The sequence below is a fragment of the Lolium perenne genome, chromosome 3, assembly GCF_019359855.2.
Source record: "Lolium perenne isolate Kyuss_39 chromosome 3, Kyuss_2.0, whole genome shotgun sequence".
Classification (NCBI taxonomy): Eukaryota; Viridiplantae; Streptophyta; class Magnoliopsida; order Poales; family Poaceae; genus Lolium; species Lolium perenne.
Window position 1 is genome coordinate 124,797,202 of NC_067246.2, and position 18,078 is coordinate 124,815,279.

The following is an 18,078-nucleotide window of genomic DNA, read 5'->3' on the forward strand; positions in this document are numbered from 1 at the left end:
CCCAGGTCACCTGCTCGTTTTCCCTCTCTACATCCCCATCGAGCCGCAGGAAAACCCTAGTCTTCTCCCTCTCGTGCCGCCGCCCTCTGCTACAACTCATCTGCGCCTCCTCCTGCTCGAGCTGCGGCAGCCCGGCTGCCGTTCGTCCCCCGCTCGGCTTCCTCCGCCCTGGCCGACGCCTCCCCGAGCTGCGCGCGCCTCTGTCCCGACCTCATCCGCGCGGAGCGCCTCGCCGCCGGCTCCTTCTTGCACGTCGCCCTCTCCCAGCTCGTCCTCAACCGCTGCGTCCCCGCGCCGCCAAGTCCGTCGCCGGAGCTCCTCGACTTCGCGTCTGCACCACCTCAAGCCCCGCCGTCGGCCTCGCCGTCCGCCGCCACAAGTTCTGCACGACGCCGAGCCAGCACCCACGTCCTCCTGTGTAGCGCCTTGATCACCACCAGATCGCTCTTAGGCTGCCTGCCTCGCTCCTCCAGCTGAATGTCTTTCTTAAGCGTGTGCGCGTGCCCGCAAGCTGTTCGACAGCAGCTGCAGTCCAAGTCCACGCGCGCCTGGCCGCCTTGTACCTGTCGCGTTCCATGCTCAGCAGCAGCAGCTACCATTGACATCAGACACGCTCCTATTCATCCATCCACCTGCCTGCTTGCTTGCTTAGCTCCACACGCATGCAACCATCCAGCAGCCATCCTGCTTAGCTTAGCTAGCTAATACCATTCTGTCACCATGTCTGTGTAGTTTTCCGATCTGTCCGACCGTGTTGCCGCTTAAGATCTTTTTCCCGGCGTCCACTACTTCGACTATGGGGACGTCAAGATGGTGGAGACATGACTACTTCCGCGACCAGCGCCTCCCTGTGTGTTCACCATAGCTTCAAGGCTCAAACTTTGTTCAGGTTCGGGTCAGTTGTGGTACACTGTCCAGAACTGCTTCATTTTGGCAGCGGGTCTCCTTCTGCTCAACATCTACGTGGTAGCCATCTGGTTCGTGCCTTCGTTTCTGCTGTGATCTCCTTGGTTCAAAACCCGGCCAAATAAATCCATCATTTTTCCCCTTTGTTGTCGTTCAGATCCCACGCTTGGAGAAGTTCAGTCTACACGTGTGTCGTCAATCTAAATCAGCATCGTCAAAGCAGCCGAGTGGCTTAAGGTCTTGATCTCTTCCCTGGTCGGTATCTTGATCCTCCCCCTGTGCGACCTGAGTTAAAATCCTCACTCACAGTGGCCATCTAAATCAACTCTTTTCTCTGTTTTGGTTCAGATATTATGGCCAGAGATGTTTCAGTTTGCGTGGGAGCCTTTCCAAAATCAGCACCAGCAAGCAGTCTAGTTGTTTTGTTTCCTCTCTCTCCAAACGATACTATACTCAATTCCAGGGATGCAATTTAACAGTTGCCGCTTCAGTCAGGTCCGGCCCGGTTCTAATACCCATCTCTGCTAATCTTTCTTTTTGCAAAATCTTGGTTATATCATATCTTGTGATTGGTAAATCCAAACAATACAAATAAAATGTCTATTTTTATCAGAAAAATATGAGGAATCTGAATATGCCATCTATATAATGTTTTGCATGTCACATCATGCCGTGTCGTGTTAGTTTGCATCACACCTAATAACTAATATGCGGAGTAATTGGAATTGCCGGATACGGTTTCCCGCTCCGTTTAATTTGTGTAGCTCACCCATGCCATGCTTACACCATGCTAATCAACATTTAATATTCGGGATAGATAAACAACTCGAACCTAATAATTGATTGTCGGAATTCCGATTCCGTTTAATATGGATAAGTTGCGTCGCATCATGTTTGCTTTGCCATGCATGCATATCATATCTTCATCATGCCGATTCTTTTGCCGTAGTAGTAAGTTGTGCATCCGTTGTTTGTTGTAGCGATTTGCTTCTTCACGGATAGGCCGTCGAGTTGGTACGAGCTACGACAAGTTCTCCGGATGTTCCTCGGCAAGCTTTAACAGGCAAGCATTTCCCTTATACTCCTGCCCCTGCAGAAGTCGCTCACCTATTTTATTTTGCCTTCTCCCTCATGCTATCCTTAAGTTGCGTTCTTGTCACGTGTCCCTTCCACTTGTTACCTGAAGCAGCCCATATTGCCTCCACCAACCACCTATGGCTATTGTTTGGTATCAGGTCTGCCTTGCGAGTTGTAGTGCATGCTAGTGCTGTTATATCTCGTTACCGTTATCGCTATCTTATCGGTTATCTGTTGGGAATCATGACACATGCTACGTGGTTATATCTGTTGAGGGAATCATGGTTACTTGTTAATAATTGTTAAGCGGAGGCATCGGTGGGTCAGCTGATCGTTTTGTGACGGCTCACTTGTGTTTCCTAAATATCTTAGGACCCCGAGTTCTTGTTATCTGTTCCGAGACTGAGCGCTCTAACCACACGTGGGTATGCTTCTGGGTCTCCCCTCGACCACTGCCGGAATCTACAGCTTTGTCCAGTGGCCACAACTAGTTTCGTAATGTTTTACCATTTGTTGTTGCGTGCATGCCAGCCTGTTACTTATTTACTTTGGGAAGCCCCTGGGTGCCTTGTATCCCTTGTTTCTGGTATGCACGCATAGGTCGCGGAGCCGCTGCGAAGTGGTTTATCGCCCCAGTGTGTGTTTAAACCACCTAGTACGCTGTCGCAAACAGCTAGGTCCGCTTCGGAGATACGGCCGGACTTCGATACGGGTTCAACTTAGTTAGGTGGCTTCCTGGACATTGTTGTCGTGAAGGAGAGTGCGAGTCGTGATATCCACCTGTCGCAAGTGGGTTGATCGTGCGTGTGGGCACATTTGGGCACCCCTGCAGGGTTACATCTTATCGATAAGTCGTGTCCGCGGTTATGGACGACTTGGAGCTGTATGACTCGACCATAGACAACTTACACCTGTTGTTTCAATACTAATAACTTGCGTAGTAAGTTAGCACAACTCTAATAATAAATGGTTAAAACTTGTCAATCGTGTGAGTGCCTTTGTAAGTACTTCCTTGCGAGGGGGGAACGCATCGGCTGTGTTATGTTTGCAGAGTATAGAACTGTTAGTTTATGCGCTCTCTCACCCTCTCTGATAGACGACTGTTGTAGAGTGTCTCTATAGGTTTTTAGTGCTTGCGCGCTGCCGCTTAACCCCACCATATTGCCTATGACGTTCCTCTTGCGTCCTCTAAGTCCCCTGCGTGCCTCAAGTACAAAGGACGACTGGTTGACGAATGCTTATACGTCTTGAAGTCTTGTTAAGTACGAACCCGTACTTATTGCTGCTTCTACGGGATATAACCGGGCAGGTATGAAGATATGCTCGATGAAGATGACGTTAGCAAGGTTACCCGTCCGGCTTGGCCTGGGCAGGGTTATGGACGCCACTGGTTATCTTCAGGACTCTTAGTCCAAATTTGTATTTTGTCCGTACTCGGATGTATTCGCTCTTCTGTATGATTTGGATCTTTGTATGTATATTTGTATCTTGACTCGTTGGAGTCGTTGTTGTAATATATATGTCTCTTGTGGGCTCTATTGTAATCCTGTTGTAATGTTACCTCTCGTGAATGATTCCACCCGCATCACGTGCATGCTTCGGCGTGTACGAGGCGCTTGGTGGTGCGTCTCCTAAAATCGATATCGTGTGGATTTCGGCGGATTCGCTAGGATCCTCATGGTACCGGTTTTGGGGCGTCACAAGTTGGTATCAGAGCATCAGGTTGACGATATCCCACTAGTCCAGCCTTTAGGATAACCTTGCCAACGGTCGTTGAGTTTAGAGTGTAAAACCTATTTTTCTAAAATTCGTTGGATAGATCTGATTAGATCTGTTTTTCTCCTCATCTCTATTCTTTCTCCTCTTACCTATGCGAGTTTTGAGTCTGCTCTCTTGTCTGAGTTTTCCGAGTCTTAGGTCCGACGTGGGTTGGACGATCTTTGCCCCTCACCTATTAGGTTCGATCTTCGGAGGATCCAGACGGAAGCGCATCATCAACAGCGGAACAACGACTCCTTGTTAGTGGTGTTGACCGAACAACGTGGAGCAAGAACCCTTGTTAGTGGTGTCGAGGAGATCGACACGCCGCTAGAAGATTCGATAGTTTCCCCTCTCTTCCCCCGTACCTGGACGTGGGATCTCGGGGCGCGATCCCTTGTTAGTGGTGTCGATTGTAGCGGCCCAGGAAAAATACCGCTATTAGATTTTTTTTTGTGCCTTTTCTTTTGTGCATAATCATGACATCATGCATATTTTTGAACTCCAAAATTATTTTATTAAACCCTATTTTATTTCTAAAATTAAACCCTCTCTTTGGATATCAAAAATAAAACCTTTTAATTGTTTACAAAATAAACTCTTATGTGGTATATAAACCTCACCTCTCTCTTTAGTTATATAAAAACAAATTATTTTCAAACTAAACAAATTGAGTTTTGTTTCCAAAAACCTGCAGGATTTTCCAAGTTATTTCACAAGTTTTTTCCCTCTCTTCTATTTTATTTTCCTGCAAACATCTGTGAGAGAAAGAAAGAAGCAGTAGTAGAAAAAGAGAAGAGAAGCAGCAACTAGCAGCCCATCTACATGACCGATCTTTTCTGCTGAAGGAAAAGCACATCCCATCTTCCTCACATGATCACGCTGGTTGACCTTGCCAACCACCCAGGTCACCTGCTCGTTTTCCCTCTCTACATCCCCATCGAGCCGCAGGAAAACCCTAGTCTTCTCCCTCTCGTGCCGCCGCCCTCTGCTACAACTCATCTGCGCCTCCTCCTGCTCGAGCTGCGGCAGCCCGGCTGCCGTTCGTCCCCCGCTCGGCTTCCTCCGCCCTGGCCGACGCCTCCCCGAGCTGCGCGCGCCTCTGTCCCGACCTCATCCGCGCGGAGCGCCTCGCCGCCGGCTCCTTCTTGCACGTCGCCCTCTCCCAGCTCGTCCTCAACCGCTGCGTCCCCGCGCCGCCAAGTCCGTCGCCGGAGCTCCTCGACTTCGCGTCTGCACCACCTCAAGCCCCGCCGTCGGCCTCGCCGTCCGCCGCCACAAGTTCTGCACGACGCCGAGCCAGCACCCACGTCCTCCTGTGTAGCGCCTTGATCACCACCAGATCGCTCTTAGGCTGCCTGCCTCGCTCCTCCAGCTGAATGTCTTTCTTAAGCGTGTGCGCGTGCCCGCAAGCTGTTCGACAGCAGCTGCAGTCCAAGTCCACGCGCGCCTGGCCGCCTTGTACCTGTCGCGTTCCATGCTCAGCAGCAGCAGCTACCATTGACATCAGACACGCTCCTATTCATCCATCCACCTGCCTGCTTGCTTGCTTAGCTCCACACGCATGCAACCATCCAGCAGCCATCCTGCTTAGCTTAGCTAGCTAATACCATTCTGTCACCATGTCTGTGTAGTTTTCCGATCTGTCCGACCGTGTTGCCGCTTAAGATCTTTTTCCCGGCGTCCACTACTTCGACTATGGGGACGTCAAGATGGTGGAGACATGACTACTTCCGCGACCAGCGCCTCCCTGTGTGTTCACCATAGCTTCAAGGCTCAAACTTTGTTCAGGTTCGTCAGTTGTGGTACACTGTCCAGAACTGCTTCATTTTGGCAGCGGGTCTCCTTCTGCTCAACATCTACGTGGTAGCCATCTGGTTCGTGCCTTCGTTTCTGCTGTGATCTCCTTGGTTCAAAACCCGGCCAAATAAATCCATCATTTTTCCCCTTTGTTGTCGTTCAGATCCCACGCTTGGAGAAGTTCAGTCTACACGTGTGTCGTCAATCTAAATCAGCATCGTCAAAGCAGCCGAGTGGCTTAAGGTCTTGATCTCTTCCCTGGTCGGTATCTTGATCCTCCCCCTGTGCGACCTGAGTTAAAATCCTCACTCACAGTGGCCATCTAAATCAACTCTTTTCTCTGTTTTGGTTCAGATATTATGGCCAGAGATGTTTCAGTTTGCGTGGGAGCCTTTCCAAAATCAGCACCAGCAAGCAGTCTAGTTGTTTTGTTTCCTCTCTCTCCAAACGATACTATACTCAATTCCAGGGATGCAATTTAACAGTTGCCGCTTCAGTCAGGTCCGGCCCGGTTCTAATACCCATCTCTGCTAATCTTTCTTTTTGCAAAATCTTGGTTATATCATATCTTGTGATTGGTAAATCCAAACAATACAAATAAAATGTCTATTTTTATCAGAAAAATATGAGGAATCTGAATATGCCATCTATATAATGTTTTGCATGTCACATCATGCCGTGTCGTGTTAGTTTGCATCACACCTAATAACTAATATGCGGAGTAATTGGAATTGCCGGATACGGTTTCCCGCTCCGTTTAATTTGTGTAGCTCACCCATGCCATGCTTACACCATGCTAATCAACATTTAATATTCGGGATAGATAAACAACTCGAACCTAATAATTGATTGTCGGAATTCCGATTCCGTTTAATATGGATAAGTTGCGTCGCATCATGTTTGCTTTGCCATGCATGCATATCATATCTTCATCATGCCGATTCTTTTGCCGTAGTAGTAAGTTGTGCATCCGTTGTTTGTTGTAGCGATTTGCTTCTTCACGGATAGGCCGTCGAGTTGGTACGAGCTACGACAAGTTCTCCGGATGTTCCTCGGCAAGCTTTAACAGGCAAGCATTTCCCTTATACTCCTGCCCCTGCAGAAGTCGCTCACCTATTTTATTTTGCCTTCTCCCTCATGCTATCCTTAAGTTGCGTTCTTGTCACGTGTCCCTTCCACTTGTTACCTGAAGCAGCCCATATTGCCTCCACCAACCACCTATGGCTATTGTTTGGTATCAGGTCTGCCTTGCGAGTTGTAGTGCATGCTAGTGCTGTTATATCTCGTTACCGTTATCGCTATCTTATCGGTTATCTGTTGGGAATCATGACACATGCTACGTGGTTATATCTGTTGAGGGAATCATGGTTACTTGTTAATAATTGTTAAGCGGAGGCATCGGTGGGTCAGCTGATCGTTTTGTGACGGCTCACTTGTGTTTCCTAAATATCTTAGGACCCCGAGTTCTTGTTATCTGTTCCGAGACTGAGCGCTCTAACCACACGTGGGTATGCTTCTGGGTCTCCCCTCGACCACTGCCGGAATCTACAGCTTTGTCCAGTGGCCACAACTAGTTTCGTAATGTTTTACCATTTGTTGTTGCGTGCATGCCAGCCTGTTACTTATTTACTTTGGGAAGCCCCTGGGTGCCTTGTATCCCTTGTTTCTGGTATGCACGCATAGGTCGCGGAGCCGCTGCGAAGTGGTTTATCGCCCCAGTGTGTGTTTAAACCACCTAGTACGCTGTCGCAAACAGCTAGGTCCGCTTCGGAGATACGGCCGGACTTCGATACGGGTTCAACTTAGTTAGGTGGCTTCCTGGACATTGTTGTCGTGAAGGAGAGTGCGAGTCGTGATATCCACCTGTCGCAAGTGGGTTGATCGTGCGTGTGGGCACATTTGGGCACCCCTGCAGGGTTACATCTTATCGATAAGTCGTGTCCGCGGTTATGGACGACTTGGAGCTGTATGACTCGACCATAGACAACTTACACCTGTTGTTTCAATACTAATAACTTGCGTAGTAAGTTAGCACAACTCTAATAATAAATGGTTAAAACTTGTCAATCGTGTGAGTGCCTTTGTAAGTACTTCCTTGCGAGGGGGGAACGCATCGGCTGTGTTATGTTTGCAGAGTATAGAACTGTTAGTTTATGCGCTCTCTCACCCTCTCTGATAGACGACTGTTGTAGAGTGTCTCTATAGGTTTTTAGTGCTTGCGCGCTGCCGCTTAACCCCACCATATTGCCTATGACGTTCCTCTTGCGTCCTCTAAGTCCCCTGCGTGCCTCAAGTACAAAGGACGACTGGTTGACGAATGCTTATACGTCTTGAAGTCTTGTTAAGTACGAACCCGTACTTATTGCTGCTTCTACGGGATATAACCGGGCAGGTATGAAGATATGCTCGATGAAGATGACGTTAGCAAGGTTACCCGTCCGGCTTGGCCTGGGCAGGGTTATGGACGCCACTGGTTATCTTCAGGACTCTTAGTCCAAATTTGTATTTTGTCCGTACTCGGATGTATTCGCTCTTCTGTATGATTTGGATCTTTGTATGTATATTTGTATCTTGACTCGTTGGAGTCGTTGTTGTAATATATATGTCTCTTGTGGGCTCTATTGTAATCCTGTTGTAATGTTACCTCTCGTGAATGATTCCACCCGCATCACGTGCATGCTTCGGCGTGTACGAGGCGCTTGGTGGTGCGTCTCCTAAAATCGATATCGTGTGGATTTCGGCGGATTCGCTGGGATCCTCATGGTACCGGTTTTGGGGCGTCACAGCGTCTCTGGAAGGTTTTCCATATCGTGGCTCTCGGTACTGGAGTTATTATCGACGAAGGCTTAAGTAGGCGGAGGAGGTAGGTTTAGGGGCGACGCGAGGGGCCCACACACTAGGGCCGCACGGCCAGGGGGTGGGCCGCGCCGCCCTGGCGTGTCGCCACCTCGTCGCCCCACTTCCTTTCCTCTCCGGTGTTCTGGAAGCTTCGTGGAAAAATAAGATCCTGGGCGTTGATTTCGTCCAATTCCGAGAATATTTCCTTACTAGGATTTCTGAAACCAAAAATAGCAGAAAACAGCAACTGGCTCTTCGGCATCTCGTTAATAGGTTAGTGCCGGAAAATGCATAAATATGACATAGAGTATGCATAAAACATGTAGGTATCATCAATAAAGTGGCATGGAACATAAGAAATTATCGATACGTTGGAGACGTATCATTAGGCCTCCAAGAGCAGAGGTTTGTAGAACAACAGCAAGTTTCCCTTAAGTGAATCACCCAAGGTTTATCGAACTCAGGGAGGTAGAGGTCAAAGATATCCCTCTCAAGCAACCCTGCAATTAAGATACAAGAAGTCTCTTGTGTCCCCAACACACCTAATACACTTGTTAGATGTATAGGTGCAATAGTTCGGCGAAGAGATAGTGAAATACAAGTAATATGGATGATTGTAAGTAGTAATTGTAATCTGAAATAAAAATGGCAGCAAGCGAACATGTAACAGAACTTGTTGGAAACAGTGTTTCAATGCTTAGAAACAAGGCCTAGGGATCATACTTTCACTAGTGGACACTCTCAACAATGATCACATAAATAAATAACTTCTCTTCACTTGTGCTACTCTTAAACACTCTCTTGTTGGATAACAAACACCATTCATTGTGTAGGGCTACAAAAGCACACCTCAAGCCGGAGTAAACAAGCTCCACAACGTCCGGAGTTCATATTAAAGTAACCTTAAGAGTGCGTAATAGACCGTTGCAATTTAGAGCGAGTACTAACATAGCATACACACTGTCACCAATAGCTATGAAAGGGGGAATAGATCACATCAATACTATCATAGTAATATTTAACTTCATAATCTACAAGAGATTACAATCATAACCTACGCCAAGTACTACATGATGCACACACTGTCAACTTTACATCATGGAGGAGGAATAGACTACTTTAATAACATCACTAGAGTAGCACATAAATTAATAGTGATACAAAGCTCATGATCACATAAAGATCACACCATGGGAGAGAGAGATAAACAACATAGCTACCGGTAGAGCCCTCAGCCTCGGGGCAGAACTACTCCCTCCTCATCATGGGAGACAGCAACGGCGATGAAGATGGTGGTGGTGTTGATGGAGATGACTCCGGGGGCAATTCCCCATCCCGGCGGCGTGCCGGAACAGAGATTATGTCCCCCAAAACTTGTCTTCGCGATGGTGGTGGCTACGGAACTCTTCGTGGAATATCGTCGATTGTTTTAGGGTTTTCGGAGACTGAAGAATATATAGGCGAAGGGGCGATGTCGGTGGAGTCCCGAGGGGCCCACCCCATAGGGCGCCGCGCCCCCCTTCTTGGCCGCCCCAGCCTATGGTGTGGAGGCCATGGGCCTCCCCCTGGCTTGCCCTTCTAGCTCCGTGTGTCCCTCTAAAAAATAGGAGGTTTGGCTTTTGTTTCGTCCAATTCCGAGAATATTTCCTGTGTAGAATTTCTGAAACCAAAAACAGCAGAAAATAGGAACTGGCGCTTCGGCATGTTGTTAATAGGTTAGTGCCGGAAAATGCATCAAAATGATATAAAGTATGAATAAAACATGTAGGTATTGTCATAAAACTAGCATGGAACATAAGAAATTATAGATACGTTTGAGACATATCACACCACTAGATGGATTACTAGGAATAGCAGCTACCAAGGACTACACAATGAGATCCTAAGCAAATAACCATCAGGAAAACCTTAGATTTTCTTCACGGCCAAGCATAATGGCATTCATATTAATTATGATTCCTAACTATGCAAGCAAAAATGAGTAGCCAACTAATCCATCCAATTGTGTGAGCAACCAGTCAGTAGCAATGCTACTGAGGTCACAACAAACACAGAACCATCCAAAGTAAAGCCAAACATTCAATCATCACTATCCAGTAATGGATTCAGACCCTTTTATTTCCCAATTAATCATGGAAAATCAAATCATGCTAAGCAAGTCATTTAACCAACACTGCATAAGCAGTTCATCAATAAATAATCCATCCAGGCATGAATACATAATTAATCCATGCACAAGTATATAGTAGCATCACTGAAAGACAACATAAGCATGTACCATTGCATCCTAGCTACTGGATCAAGTACAGAGAGCTATGGATGGCAACAACACACACACACGGTAGCATAAGCCTGCTTGAGTAGTAGCATCAGTAAGCAAACCATTCATTTAGCAAAGGAATCCAACAGTAACCAGTCACCAATATTTAATTGATCAAATGGATCAATTAGATAAAGTCAAGCAACACAGAGAGTCTAGCCATCATGATTTACTTATCCAATAGATCATTGGATCATACAGAAGGCACAGAAGCACCTCACGGGCATCACAAGTGTCTTAGTAATGCATAGCAGTATACCTAGACAAGAAAGCAAAGCATACCAGTAAGCCTAGGTAGCATGGTATAACATTTTGAGCACGGCATAGCAAGGCATAGCATGGCAGAAGCAGTGAGAGGGCAACAATAGCCTTGAAAAGCAAGCAATACACTTGGCCAGTAACCAGTGCTTGGTGAATTGGCCAGGGCTTGCAGAAAAAAGGCGTAGGATGCATAGGCAGCAACAACACCCTGTATGATCATGGGATCATCAGGATGCCTGGAAGACAGAGGAGGAAGAAGCACAGTAGCATGGGGGTGCACATACATGGTGATGAGGAGGAGGAGCAGAGGTGAAGCTTACCCGCGCTTGGAAGCAGAAGCTACGGCATGGCGAGGCAGTGCCCGCGCGGCCGTAACAGCTGCAAAGCCAGGGAGGACATCGGCGTTACGCCGACGAACACCTCGAACAACACAAAACCCCGGGGACGACGACACAAGCGCTGAGAGCACAGCACCCGCGCCAGGACAGTCCCAAAAGCACGCTGGCGTCGACGGCAAAGACCACAGCTCACCGGAGATCACCAATCGATGGAGGCGATTCGTCTCCAGATCTGGCCGGGAGGCGATCTGGAGGAGGAGGAAGAAATCGACGAAACCGCGCGGACAGATCGATAGGTCGTCGCACGACGGTTCAGGCAGTGTCGGCGGCGTGGTCAGGGGCGGCCGAACTTGGCTGGAGCGAGGCGGCGGCCATGACGGTGACACAGTCGCCAAGAGAATCGCCAGAGAGGGCTAGGGTTCGAGTGAGAGAGGTGAGCGGGCGAGTGAGAGAGGTGAGCCGAGTCGGTTTCCACCGAACCGATTTGGACGAGCCTTAACGGGCCATCCAAATGGGCCAATTAAGTGGGCTGGTCCAATTAGGCCAGGGTGTATTTTAGTCCTTTTCTATTTTGAAAATAGCCCTAGAATTTAACCAAATTTTAATTAATAAAATAGACCTCCAAAAATCCAAGAAAAACTGCATTAGTGAATGAAAAATTATTCTTAACAAGATTAAAATAAGAAATAAAATTTAGATAACAAATTAAAATTTTGAAATTTTTGAAATTGAAATAAAACTTGGAAATTTTATTTATAATTTTCCTTGTATTTAAAAATAAAGGAAATTTTCAAATGAGTCTAAATATTTGTTTTCAAATATTTCAAAAAGGAAATTCTAATAATTCAAGTTATTTTTTTAAGATAGATATTTTCCAAAGGAAAATACTCTATTCATCTTATTCCAAAAATATAGAGAAACCTCTATTATTTCAAAAAAAATTGAAATAAATATTTTTACAAAAGTAAAGTTGTATTACTTTGAACAATTCTTTCTTTATGAAATGAAAGTGTTTCTACAATTACAAGTAATTGCATATTACTGCCAAAGGCACAAACCTTAATTCAACCTTAAATCTTAATAAAATAGTGGGGTAAGGGACTCAGCATAAAATAATACATTCATGACTGCATTATTTGGATTTTATAACATTATCCTTACTGTACAATGATGCTTCTTTACAGAACCAGAGGTCCAGGTTCCATCCACTGCATTGAACTGCACTATCTCGCAGTCCACAGGAAAGTTCACCCTTGCTCATGTCATCTTGAGTAATTTCTATCAGTTTACCGCAAATCTATATACTTATCGTTCCTGCATTGAAAATAAAATGTTACTTTTCCAATTATGAATAGGTTGGCAATGGAACCATGGTATGTGTTGATATGGTGGAGGTTCTATTGCATGGGTTTTATTAAACCTAGGATTAAGTATCAATGTCGTCCAGTAATTCTAGCGCCGTACATATCGCGTTGACCATAAGATCTATAATGGCTCCAGGGAAGCCAGCTGTATCTTTTCCCTCCTGCACGCCAATGGACTTGATAGAGCCTGGCGGGGTGTTGGGAGAACACTGTCGTAGGTTGGGAAATCCTTTAAAATCCCCATCTGTGTGGATGAGAGGCTCTACCGTCTATGAAGGATTGTCCATAGTACACCGGGGGTAAAGCCGTATGATCGGGAGATGTCTAACGTGGGTGTACGGATGGAAAAAAGGGTGGGTTTGCAGGGTCGCGGAGAAGGCGGTGTGGGCTTGGATCTTCTTTCCTAGCCTCACACCAAGGAAGTGTGAACGGGGGCAAGTCCCTGCGGTTGGCAAAAAGGATGAGGTCTCTTATTGGAAAAGTAACGCACCTCTGCAGAGTGTATCAAATTGTGGCTGCCACTCCTTGTTCCGAGAAGGGAACTACGAACGCGGCAGGAAAGGAACTCCGTGAAGTTCTGTTCAACCTGTGAAGATCGACGAGCATAGTTTTCAGAACAAAATCAACCTTTTAAAAGAAATGTTTTCGAAACATGCATGACCTGAGATTTCCTGATCAACGGTCGTAGCTAGTGCATCAAACACCTTTTACTCTTTTGAACTTGCTGAGTACCTCTGTACTCACTTTCTTTCGACACCCTTGCTAGACTGTGATACTGAAGTGGAGGCCATCACCGATGGAGCATCGGAAGGAGACTACAAGCTGGTCTACGAGGAACCTGATCTGACCGGAGGAGTTGAAGGAGTAGACTATGGGATAGTCTACGGACCCGACGAGAATGAGGTGGAGGAGTAGTGGCATATCTTAGTATCATAGAGCCGAGCAGCGTAGAACTTACCTAAATAAGTTGCTGAGCTCTCTTTCATCTATATGTGAGCTGTAATAGTACTTAAGTAATATCTTAGGGTGTTCTCATCGGACCTGTGAGAATACCAACTTGTTAAGACTATGTTTGTAATAATATCTGGAGTGTTGTGTGTTGGGGGAATAACCCCCGGTATGCCAAAGGCATGCCAAACCGGATGGTTTAAGTCATCGAGATACCGGTTTAACCTTCTTACCGGAACAGAGGTAGGAGTTTGGCTAAGTGAAGCCAAGCCGGCATCCCCAAGGGGGTATGCCAGAACCCGGTAAAGAAGATACCGGAGTGAAGGGCCTGTCGGCAGGACTGGTCAAAGATTCTCTCCAGAGCAAGAAGACAAGGATGAGCTAAGCAAAGTGGCTTTAATCAGAGCCCTGGCGCCAAAGAGAGGGATGACGCCCAAAGAAGCCGGAGGACATCAGCAGCCCTGATTAAAGAGGACCCCGGCGTCACCCATGATTAAAGTAGCTTTGTACAGTAGCTTGGTAAAGTAGTTTGTCTGGTCAAAGATGCCATTAGGGTTTCTTGCACTGTAAGCCAACCTCTCCCCTATATAAGGAGAGGGGGCAGCCCTTATTCACGGGCGCGGAACACAGAGAGAGAGAAAAACCTGTAACTTGTGTGAATCAATGAACATGGTGATCTAGAGTGAGTTCTTCCTTGTGTCTTTCTTCTTCAACCTCTGGCCTTGGCCAAGTTCTTGAGGAAACCATCCGGAAGTTCATCCCACCTGATCGCAAACCCTCCCCCGAATCCTCTTGCGTCCATTCGGCCCCAATCTAAGCCATCCTATGGCATCTGCTCGTTCACCACGACGACAGTTGGCGGCCACCGTGGGAAGTGAAGTGGCGCTTGATGGAGTTCACATTCGGGCGGGCGTCCTCGAGATCTCCGGCGAGCGTACGGTGTTCGCGTTGGTGCAGCGCATCTACGCCATGGACTTCATCAACGACAACGCGGGCTGCTTCGCCAACGGCGGCGTCTTCCCCAAGAACGGCCGCATCATCGAGTTTGGCAGCCACCGCGTCTACCTCGGCACCGTCCCCGTGCGCCAGCGCCTCTCGCCGGTGCTGGTGGCACCGGACCCACCATGATGGCTCTGTGCTGGCCGCGCCGCCAGCAGCGTCGAGGTAATGATGACCGGTGTGGCTGGTGCAGGAAAAGAAGCTGTGGGCGAAGGTGCTGGTCGCGCGGTTTCGACCCGTGCGGCCAAGCCACCGCTGGAGCGCGACGCAGGCGCAGCGGGAGCATCATCCGCGCCACCGGAGACACCGCTCCAGGCGGCGATGAACGTCCTCGCCACCCCCATCGCGCAGAACATTGACCCGGCAGCGGCTCAGGCGGAGCTGGAGGCGCAGCGCCAGAAGATGCTCGAGAGCGGCAAGGACATCGTCAGGGCGCAGCGCGAGCTGAACCTAACAGTACGTGAGTATAACGCTGCCCATGGCTTTGCTTCTGTTAGCGCACATGCTGCTAGGATGCTGGAAAACCGGCTAAAAGCTCGCAACCTAGATCAGGATTTGCGCAAAGAGATTCATGCCGGCAAAAGTACCTCTGCGTCTGTTAGCATCGTGGAAAAGCCTAAGTACAGTAGCCCGGATAAAACTATAAAAGCTGCTAAAGCTGCGGTAGAGCTATGCGAGTCGCTTTCCGGAGATGCTTTGGCAAAACAGCAAGAGCGTGTTAGAGAGCTGCTGGAAACTATTGAGCAGCAAAATGCTGAGCAGCTGGCCAAGTTGAACAAGGCAGCGGCCTCAAAATCCGCGCGTTCAACAAAGAATGCCGGAAGCAAGTCCCATGGGCAGGCTTCGTCCCCCCATCCGGATAGAAGAAGAGAAAAAGAAGTGAACGCACAGCAGATGACTGTGTACGATCCGGTTCTTGCCGGAAAGCAACAAGCCGGGCAACACAATGCCGGTAGAAAAAGCCAAGGGGCAGAGCGAGGCTACGCCAGAGGAGGCTATGCCGGAAACAATCATGCCGGCAGATATGAGACCGGGCAAAACTATCGAGCTGCAAGGGCAGCGTATGATGAGGAGGAAATGGAACCCCCAAGGTACCGGCAGGCAAGGGCCGCGGTACCGGAATGTTATGATGAAGCTGATTCTGCAAGACCGGCAGCATACCGGAACCCATTGGGAGAACGCTTGGGAGAGAGATACTTACCGGAACGGGATGCGAGGCACCGTCTGGATAGAGTGTACTTGTCAGAAATGATCGAGGAGGAAGGTCCTCCAGGTCCAAAATGCTTTGGCCCAAGGATCATGAGAGAAAAGCCACCAGTTCGCAACTTTATGTTGCCCCGTGACACAAAAACATACGATGGCACCACGAAGCCGGAAGACTGGCTCGCGGATTACGTGACCGCGGTATACGTCGCAGGCGGTGGAGGAACAGTAGCAGGAGGAGGAAACCGGCGTTGGGCCGTGAGGATCATACCATCGTTCTTGGTTGGACCGGCAAGAATCTGGCTAAACAACTTGCCGGCAGGAAGCATAAACGGCTGGCTGGATTTTGAGGAGGCTTTTGTAAGCAATTTCAGCAGCACCTATCAGAGGCCAAACAGGCCGCAGCAACTTGCGCTGTGCGTACAGCGCCTGAACGAAACAGACCGGGATTATCTGGCCCGGTGGAACACCACAAGGAACTCCTGTGAAGGGGTAATCGAAGCACAGGCCATTGCTTGGTTTAGCAGTGGGTGCAGAAGAGGTTCACCGCTGTGGCAAAAGTTGCAGCGGAACATGCCGACAACGTTGGCAGAGATGATACGTGTGGCGGATAGCTATGCGTTGGGAGACCCAACGCAGCCGGCAGTGCAACCTGAGCCAGAACAGCTGCGCCACGAACAACACCAGGATAACCGGAATAACAAAAGAAGGGAAGATTTTCCGGATCGAAGATATGGTCCGCAGCAAGTTGCTGCTGTGCAGGAAAACTCTGAAGCCAGCGGCAGTCAGAGGCAAAAAACCGGATCGCAGCCATGGGCGGGTCCTAAGAAACAATGGGTGGAAAAGAAACCCTGGGTCCAGAAAAGAAACTGGCAAGAACCCGCAAAATACACCATGGAAGCTGCCATGGATCAACCTTGCCGGTGGCACACACCGAATCCGGCACACCCGTCAAACCATCTGACGAAGGATTGTACCTGGACCAAGTACTTGATGCAAAAGGGAACGGTAAAAGATGCGCAGCCACCACAAGACATGCCGCGGCAGCAACAGCTACCGCCACCACCGCCACTTACCGGGGCGAACGCCTTACCGGTGCAGCCAAACCGGCAGCAGTACCAGCAAGTTAACCGGGTGGAGCAAGATGACCAACCACCTCCACCGGCACCTTTAGGCCGGAATGTTTACGAAGACCCACATCTGTGCTGTGTTGTCTTTGTCACTGAGCCAACAGACAGGCAAAGTGTACACCGCCGCTCCATGGAGGTCAATGCTGTGATGCCGGCAGTCCCCAAGTACATGCTGTGGTCCAATCAGGAAATTACCTGGTCATTCAAGGATCACCCTAGGATCATGCCGAATCCGGGTGGATATGCTCTTGTTGTGGACCCAATCATGAAGGGGCCGCAAGCTCGAGTAAAATTCAGCAAGGTGCTGATAGACAATGGCAGCAGCATAAACATCATGTACAAGCATACCATGCATACGTTAGGCATAACAGAAAATATGCTTCAGCCAACGCGCACAACATTCCACGGGATCGTTCCTGGCTTGTCCTGTGCCCCGATAGGAAAAGTTCGGGTGGACGTGGCATTTGGAGGACGTGACAATTGCCGGGTTGAAAATGTTGAGTTTGAGGTGGTGGATCTAGACAGTCCCTACCATGCATTGCTGGGGAGACCGGCGTTGGCAGCCTTCATGGCCACAACTCATACGGCTTACCTCAAGATGAAGATGTCGGCACCTCGTGGACCATTGACTGTGGTGGGAAACTATAAGGTCTCACTGGAAACCGCATCTGCCGGATCGAACCTAGCGGAATCGCTGGTGATCGCGGAGGAAAAGAAAAGAATGCAAACAGCTGTTGCGCTGGCTCAGTCCTCACAGTTGAGCTTAGCGGCAATGAGTGAAAACATGGGCTCACCGGCATTCAAGCTGACAAATGAAACAAAGGACATCGTGCTGGATCCGGCTTACCCAGAGCGCACCGTTCGTATCGGTGCCGGACTGGATCAAGCATAGGAAAGCGCGCTCGTCAGCTTCCTCCGTGAGAATCGGAATATCTTTGCCTGGTCAACTGATGATTTGGTAGGTGTTCCGAGGGAGCTGGCTGAGCACTCCTTGAATGTCCGGAAAGATGCCAAGCCGGTGCGACAACCCTTGCGCCGGTTCGCTGAAGATAGAAGGAAAATCATAGGAGAAGAGGTAACCAAGCTGCTTGTTGCCGGATTCATTGTGGAGGTCACGCACACAGAGTGGCTGGCCA

At 48.6% G+C, this 18,078-nt stretch overlaps 2 long non-coding RNA genes across 2 annotated transcripts; both read left to right on the forward strand.

The window, feature by feature from the left end:
* The first annotated feature begins 904 nt into the window (after window positions 1-904).
* Window positions 905-3,527, forward strand: LOC127342293 (uncharacterized). The gene is made up of 4 exons (XR_007876506.2): window positions 905-977; window positions 1,064-1,161; window positions 1,255-1,401; window positions 1,887-3,527. It is a non-coding gene; the product is annotated as an uncharacterized lncRNA (long non-coding RNA).
* A 1,854-nt stretch (window positions 3,528-5,381) lies between these two features.
* On the forward strand, window positions 5,382-8,184 carry LOC127342292 (uncharacterized). The gene is made up of 4 exons (XR_007876504.2): window positions 5,382-5,618; window positions 5,705-5,802; window positions 5,896-6,042; window positions 6,528-8,184. It is a non-coding gene; the product is annotated as an uncharacterized lncRNA (long non-coding RNA).
* Window positions 8,185-18,078: the final 9,894 nt, after the last annotated feature.